Below are 7,990 nucleotides of genomic sequence, written 5' to 3'. Positions count from 1 at the left end.
AATAACCGAGTGCTTTGAACCACATTCGTTTTCGTGCACTCTCCTGTTGAATCTTGTGGTAGAAACGCCTGCCGCCGATGGTGAACAAACATGATTTTTGCATCCCCGAACACCAAAACCACACCACTCATATGTAGGTCTCTCGAATAAGTGACACAACAACCACTAACATGTCATTCACTTCTCTTCGCGCGACCAACACGACCGCCCACGACGTAAACAATAAACGCAATGACACAGACGACCTTGCAGATGGTGCGGCGGATCGTAGCTCCTAGCGGCGAAGTAGCTGAATGCTTTATTAACGTAAAAGCTATGGAAGTGAGCGTCATTTTTAAAATAGTGTTTAGCTGTAAGATAATGTGCACCAGCTTCGTTCTCTACAAAATTAGCTCTCACGTGGTAAGGGTTGACCAATCCCTGGGAGCCCTGGACCAGAAACCCAAGTTGCTCTTTTTCGCCGTTCGCTGGCAGCACCGTTCATGTTCCGGCAATCTTCAAAATATTTATACGTAAATAATATGCCGAATTGAGAAGTAATGTTTCTGTTTCTGTTTGTTATCAATCAACGATGTTGTGCACGACAGTGGGCAAAAATATGGGGGTTATTTTTCACTTTTCGGTCCCTTTAAAGGGACAGTCGCATCGACCACAGATCGATTCCGAAACCACAGTGAAATGAGATTCCCCGTCCTTCACTGACCATGACTCCGAAAGTCCCGTTCCGATCGACGGAATACTTTTTGCATAATTCGTGTGTAAGCGCGGCTACAGCAGACGACGGAAGCGGGCGTCAAGCGGAACTCCCTGCTGAGAATCTTTAGCAACGTCACATGGAATCTGACCAATAAGAACGCGGCGAGCAAGAGGAGTCCCCGCGGCTTGCAGCTTGCATGAGCAAGGTCAGGGAGACGAAGGCGAAGGCACATACGGAGATGGCGGACTCGGAACGCGGAAGTGGCGAATCGTGCTGTTCAAATGCCTTTAGTAATAGCTCCCGTGACGAATATACATGTTTGATGACGGCCCATATTCGACGGATCCGCTTATTCTGCAAGTCGCTGGTGATGTACGTGCCGCAGCTGCGTTAGCGCAACAGAACGAGCCTCAGGACCACTGCTTTAGGTACGTTCATGATCGGAGTGCTCAATACTTAATCCCGTGACATTCACACTACGACGCAGGAAACAATCCAAGTGTTTGTGCGGCGTCTGTGTTTCTCAGGAACTGGATGAGTACCTATATGCTGCAGTGCTGGTGAAGTGGTAGAGTTGTGCAATGACGGCACGCACCACACGCACGCATCACACTTTGTTCCCAGCTCCCTGTCATCGGCCAGAACTTCTAGTGGTGTATCTACCGCAGTATTGCAGCGACGATCACAGTCTTCGCCTACTGTGCCCACGATAGATAGGCACGTCGAGCAATCCTTATTTTCGTAGTTGTCGTCGTTGTTTGTACACACGGCGGATGCCCCATGAAAGTTACGAAGGCTCTAACCAACTGTGCAACTCAAGGGCCGGGTTAGAATTAGAATGATTGTCAGGAAATTACTATGCTACGTGTTTAGGAAAGTGTCCTTTCTTTTTACAGCTACGTCAGGTGTACTGCTTATTGTGTGTTTACAAGCTGAGTTTGGAGATTCCTTGGACCGAAAAACAGACGACAGATACCTGGGTGTGTCGTCCGCATGATTCGCCAACGTTTTTCCATCCTGGTCCTATCAGGACTATCATCTTTAGTGTGCCTCATTTCCTGTTCACACCTACACCATAATAGACTTGCGTAGTTTCCAGTTGAGAAGTGTGAAACAGAATCTGTGTTACCACAGTAATCCCGAGAAGTGCAAAGGAATAGGCAGGAGCAATAAACTACCTGGCCATAAGTGACAGTTATACTTTTAATGATAGTGTAATGCCTCTTATCGTTGGCAGTATTATAGCATGTGAGGGATATAACACGTCAAATAATTTCAGGTAACGTTTCATAACTCACTAATGGTACAGTTACACCTCATTATCATAGTAAGTGATACATCTGTCTGGGAATGTCCAAAATTTGTCATTCCCACGGAAGATTGTTCTGCTTTGATACAGCAAAACAAATTTTGATACCTGCCATTGATCCAATTTTTTAGCACCACTGTCTTGTAAACAGCTTTCAAGACTGTAACTTCAGAGATCCTTGGCAGAGAAATATTTCTTGTCTATGTATTATAATAATTATTATAATGACAGGCAATAAGTTACGCAAATGTGAATAAATATTTGTGTTGACTGAGTGTTGTCCATTCAAGAGCCATTACACAAGTCCACATCCAACTCTTCACGCACATATATTTATTATTTGCTATGCACAGACAGTTATCAGCGTGCACCACACTGGCAATGTCCCTTGGGATCTGAAGTGGGGACTCACAAAAATAAAAAATAAACAGTTTTGTAAGTACTTCAATTGCAATGAAAACGGGACGATTGGACAGTAAATTGGACGGTTTCATTATAACAGTGGTACACAAGAAAAAAAACTCGGGATGTTGGGGGGGATCTGGATCGATCTCTGGGCATAACCAAGTGTAAAATTTTAGAAGGGTTAGTACATCCTGAAATGGCCCTCATGCCTCAGACCCCACTACTCGATTAATGCACCTCCCTTTTACAGTAAGAGGCCTCTTACTATCTACGGCATATCCTATGAAAGCTCACAGGACAGCAAATTTGGCCAATGCTTATGTGACAGTGCCTCGTAGAACATGCAGGTTTTCTGTTGAATTGACACTACATCTCTGGTAGCCCCTTCAATGTCTGGAGGTAGGTGCATCATTTTACATTTAACCAGGAGTAATGTATAGCATTGCAAAAAAGGAAACAAGGGCTTAATCTCAACGCTGCATCATTCATCATCTCACAATAGCGTTGTTGTTGTCAGCCTCTGCACAAAGATTTGGGTGGACCTGAAATGGACCTTTTTTTTTTCTTTTCATTTCCTGCTGTCAAGTTATTTTGTCTTGGCATGTAGCTGTGAGATGTCAGTAGAAGCCATGAAGTCATTCTCTTTACTTCTTGAACTTGGATGAAGAAAGCACTGTTCTGGAAGATCCTAATTTGTCAGAGGCGTCGTAAAGGCATTAGTGTAAAAACCAGGTCTCTCAGCAAAATTGCCGTGCGAACACGTACATTGTTTGATGCCGTTTCATGGATGGATGGGACTTGATCAGCAGCACCTGGTCCTTCTATAACACAGAACATCAAAAGTGCACCTCAAGTTGGCTACGACAACCGCAAAAACCGACGCCCTACAGCACACAAACAGTTCACAAACAGAGAGATAAAAGGTAACTGGGAAGTGGGTTATGGCGCTTATGTTACGGACAGAGGTAGTGTTTGTATAGTGCCTGTTTCTAACACCAGCACACAAACAGCGTCAGTTCTTCCTTTTAGTGATCGGGGTTCATAGTTTGCGAATTGTTCTGTGTCCAAAAATTGTAAACACATTATATGTATTTAAGTAATATACGTACCACTTGCGCTTGACCCTGTCGAACTGCCTGCAGCTGTAATACACATGAAAACCAATCATGTCTACCACATTCCACAAAAGTCACAGGTTCAGTAACAGTGAAAGTTTCATGATAACGCGTCCGACAACGAGAAAAGTCAATCACGTTCATATGAATGACATCACTTGAACTTGTTTACTGTATTTTATTTATCTAGTTATTAGTGATAGGTTAGGGGATACCTTACGTTGTACCGATTTCGTCTTTTGCTGCTAAGTTACTCACGCGCAAGAGTGACAGACCCGATTGGGAAACTACATAGACATTGTGACTTACTGTCGAAGTTGCTGGCTCGCTTGGTTCGTGGAACACTGTCGGAACGGCGTCAAGTTTCAATTCGTTCCTTTTTTGTGTCAATCCAAGTTGCACTTCCATGATGTTCTCATCCAGGTACACATTATCGGTGAAATGCGAGGAGCATACACGGACAGCATGAACACTCCTTGCTTCATCTGGATACCCGCTAGTGATGTAGCTGCTTCCAACTTTCGCTTCGTCTGGGGTCTGGCTGTAGCTGTATCCTTGGCGTGCGAAATCAAACATCGAGGTTTTCGAAGGAAGTTTTCCTGGAGTCGGGAACGCTGCGTCGGTTTCCAAACGACATCCCACGCGAAGCATGCAAGCGTAGCGATAGTATCCGAGTCACTAGAAAGTGTCACATGTGAATACGGGCGACGTGCCGGAAAAAAACAAAGCAGCCCCAGACTTGGCGGCAGGCGACAGCGTCCTTCACAGCGGATTAGCCAGATTCGACCTTGCGTCACGCGATGTTGTTGGCGCTGGCGCTTTCGAGGATCAAAACGAAACCGGATCTTTTAAATTCGATTCCTCATCACCCGGTCCGTTTTGGAAGGAGAAAATTTGGCAAATAGCTCGTGGCAGTGTACCGAACACATTGGTATTGGATTCGTAACCACGGTTCCGGATGCGACAGTCCCTTTAAATCTTCTAAAAGTGCTATCGCACAGATCGTGGGGAGCAGACAGAGCAACTCTACACCGCATCTACATATCAATTATTCGCTCCAAACTTGACTATGGCTCTGTGGTTTATGGCTCAGCACGTAAATCTGTCCTGAGTTGTCTAGACCCCATTCACCACCTGCAGGGTCTGAAACTGGTACTGGGAGCATTCAGGACCTCCCCAGTCGAAAGTCTCTACGTAGAACGTAACTAGTGGTCATTGAGTCGATGGAGGTTCTACTTAGCATCTTCTTATGCATTAAAAGTCTCGGGGATACCCATGTCACCCAGCTCTGCCGAGTATCAAGGGTACTCGTTTTGAACAGCTTTTCCTTCATAAGCCTGCGGTTGTCCCACCGCTTTGCATGCGCATCCAAGACGAGGTTGAGTCATATGGTTTTTCCGAATATAGTTGTCAGGTTGTAAAAGCAAACGGGAGAGTTCCTCCGTGGCAGCCAACTCCAAAGCATAATTCTTCGTTAACTAAATATAAGAAACAGGATACTCCGCATGTCGTGCTACAGCAGGAATTGCTGGCACTAAAGCAAAGTTTCGGAGAGCATGTAGCCTTTTATACAGACGGGTCGAAGACCAGTACAGGAGTTTCATGTGCGATGATAACGGAGGCTTCTACAAGATCTCACCGCCTGCCAAATATGTTATCAATCTTCAGTGATCAGGTTTATGGTGTAATCTTAGCGCTCAACTACATCTTAGAACATCACGTCAAATCTTCAGTCATTTACACTGACTCACTTAGTTGCTTACAAGCCATATGTAACATACAGATGTCAAAGAACCTTCTTGTACAGAGAGCGCAAGGCCCTGCCAGTAGAATAATCAAGAAACCTCGGCGGTCCTCGGACCTCGTGGTGGTCCTAAGAATAACAATAAATAGTAAATGGCAGCAACACTGGAACCAACAGCACTATAACAAACTCCGCCTAACGAAGATACCATAGGGAATCAACCAAACAATTTAGGAAACCGTTTTCATGAAGTGATTTTAGCTCGATTAAGGCTCGGTCATACTTTCATCACGCATGTTTTTTTTACTCCGTGGAGAGGAACCTCCCCAATGCACATGCTGTGGTGAGCAACTCTCTGTGGTGCACATCCTAATCACATGTCCATTACACGAAAATCACCGTCGTCGCCATTTTAAAGAATTTTACCAATATCACGTGCCTTTTCACCCTGCTCTATTCCTTGGGGATGAACCGCTTTTACCCTACATGAGAATTTTCAGCTTTTTTGGAGATATCGGCTATTTAAATGTCCTATAAGTGAATGACTTTCTCTTTTACTGAGGTTTACATCTCAAATTCTGAGATAATTCGGTTTTAATTGAACAGTTAGTTTTACCTTTCCACACACATAACAGTTTTGGCGCATTATAGTCTAGTTGCTCATGCGCCATAAAAAAACTGCAATCATCATCATCATCACGTTGGCGAACCGCGGCGAGCCGTGACACGCTGGCAAGCAGTACCTGCTCGAAAGGAAGGGGACACAAGTTGCAGTGTAGGCTGCAACTTTTCGTTGCTGTGTGCGAGTATGTGTCTATGTTGACGTCAACGAAGGAACCTCTCTGACACTATTCGTGAGAACAGGACGATGCGCACAGCACAGCAGCTAGACAGGTGAGTGTGAAATTTTAGGGTTTAACAACGTATGGTTTATTAATTGGGTAATTTCATTTATAATCGAGCGAGGGGCCGCGACATTTTTATTTCCTTCGGGAAAAAAAATATATGTTACTCCTTATCCAAAAAGAAGCAGAACAAGTCTAGTCCCAAGCAGTCTCTGCGATATTTCGTTCTTGGTCGGCGAGGCTCCAAGTAAATGAAAGCGATTTGTGCAGTTCCAGCTTTTCCATATTTGGCGATCTGGATCCTCCGAACGGCTGCTTTCTTCTGGAAGTATTTTTTTTCTCTGGCAGAATGGTTGCTGAAGATTGAAGGTTGAAATGTTGCTGCAGACAATTAAATTTGGTAAGAAAGCCCGAAAAAAATTCGAAAAAATCGCAAAAACACCTCCAAGGATGTTCGTAGCGCAAATTTTACAATTTCTTGAGTGGTCGCATGATTTCCGATTATGGCGAAACTGATGTGAGATGAAATAGCTTTTTTTACTCTTCCGTTTAGCATATAGTGCGTTATCATTCCTTCAGGCATCCGCTGTCTTCGCTGAAATCGCTGTTTTCAGAACCGTTTTTCTCAAAAGGGCCATCTTCAATTTTGTTTATAGTTTGTGCACACTATTTGATGTTATAAAATAAAATTTCTGCTTATTTTATTTCTGCAGGGCGCTCAAATTCTCTTCCCGTGTCTTGGTCGCTTTTAAAACCTATGAAACAGATCGCGTTTTTTACCCGTTTACCTTCTGCTGAAGACTACGTCATTAGAGGCTGAACCAAGGACGAAGCAAACCAATACCAAGACGAACCTCTACTATTATGACTGTAACTTAAACAAAAGCGCACACTGTAGCCCACCCACCTCTCCCCTTAGGATTAATCCTCTGGAGATAAGCCATTTCATGGTGATGTACGTGAGAACAGGAAGTCTCGCATGGAAATCTCTTCACATGCACTTCGCGGCGTCCATTTGTTTCAGAGCTCGGTGGTTTGTGTAAGCAAGCCTGGGAATCCTTATCTGCTACTTTGCTTCCTGGTTCGAAATAAGCGCAGTGTCGAAGCACTGAAAAGTAGGAATACCAAGGGCATGAGGGATCACTCTGGTTTACACTTCGCAAAATAAACTTCGAGAATAAACAGTTCAAAATAAATCACGAAAAAATTCACGGTGTAAAGATAAATCCGTAACAATCAACTTTTGCGATACAAACGCTTCAGATTCAAACTTTCAAAATAAATCGTCTTTGATTGGTCGACAGGCACGACTGCTTCCGAGCAGCGAAGGCTTTTGGCTCCTGCATCTGAAAATAGTTCCCCGCAGGGTGTGGCTCTTTGTGGTGTGCTGGGAACGAGAGTACCGAGACTGGACGAATCTTTTGCTCTATTTTTCGCTGGCTATTAGGGTTCTGTTGACACACTGCAGTGACTGCAGTTAGTGCTTTGTTCTGCTGCTTGCCTGTCAAATTTGAGTATGTCAAACTCTGAATTTACCAAATCAGTTTCCGGTGTTGGTTCCAGCTACGGTGGACATCTGCTATATTATGAACATCGTCACGGGCATCGGCATTCTCTGCATGGCTGCCTTGGTTGGGAAATCAAAGAGTTGAAAAACGACGGTCGAGGAAAAACACGAAAAAGCCCGGTACCGGTACCTTGTGGATGTGTTGTGCTTGTCCGTCTGTGTGTGTTCCAGCCCCAGAACCGTAGAATCGTGAAATCGGAACCTGCCTGTGTACTTTTCTGCGTGTGGTTTTCCTCGTGAGCCTCCGTTCTGATAAATTCAGGGGACAGGTACTGGACAGACTCTCTAAATGCCATTCTGCAAATAAG

General features: G+C 44.4%; 1 long non-coding RNA gene across 1 annotated transcript; it reads right to left on the bottom strand.

Moving 5' to 3' along the window:
* Window positions 1-3,069: 3,069 nt before the first annotated feature.
* LOC135374875 (uncharacterized) lies at window positions 3,070-3,684 on the bottom strand. Its single transcript, XR_010417141.1, has 3 exons — window positions 3,521-3,684; window positions 3,177-3,232; window positions 3,070-3,099 (listed from the first exon to the last, which is right to left on the bottom strand). It is a non-coding gene; the product is annotated as an uncharacterized LOC135374875 (long non-coding RNA).
* Between the last annotated feature and the right edge of the window lie 4,306 nt (window positions 3,685-7,990).

This window comes from Ornithodoros turicata, chromosome 1 (genome assembly GCF_037126465.1).
Source record: "Ornithodoros turicata isolate Travis chromosome 1, ASM3712646v1, whole genome shotgun sequence".
NCBI lineage: Eukaryota > Metazoa > Arthropoda > Arachnida > Ixodida > Argasidae > Ornithodoros > Ornithodoros turicata.
This window is presented reverse-complemented; position numbering and strand designations above follow the sequence as displayed.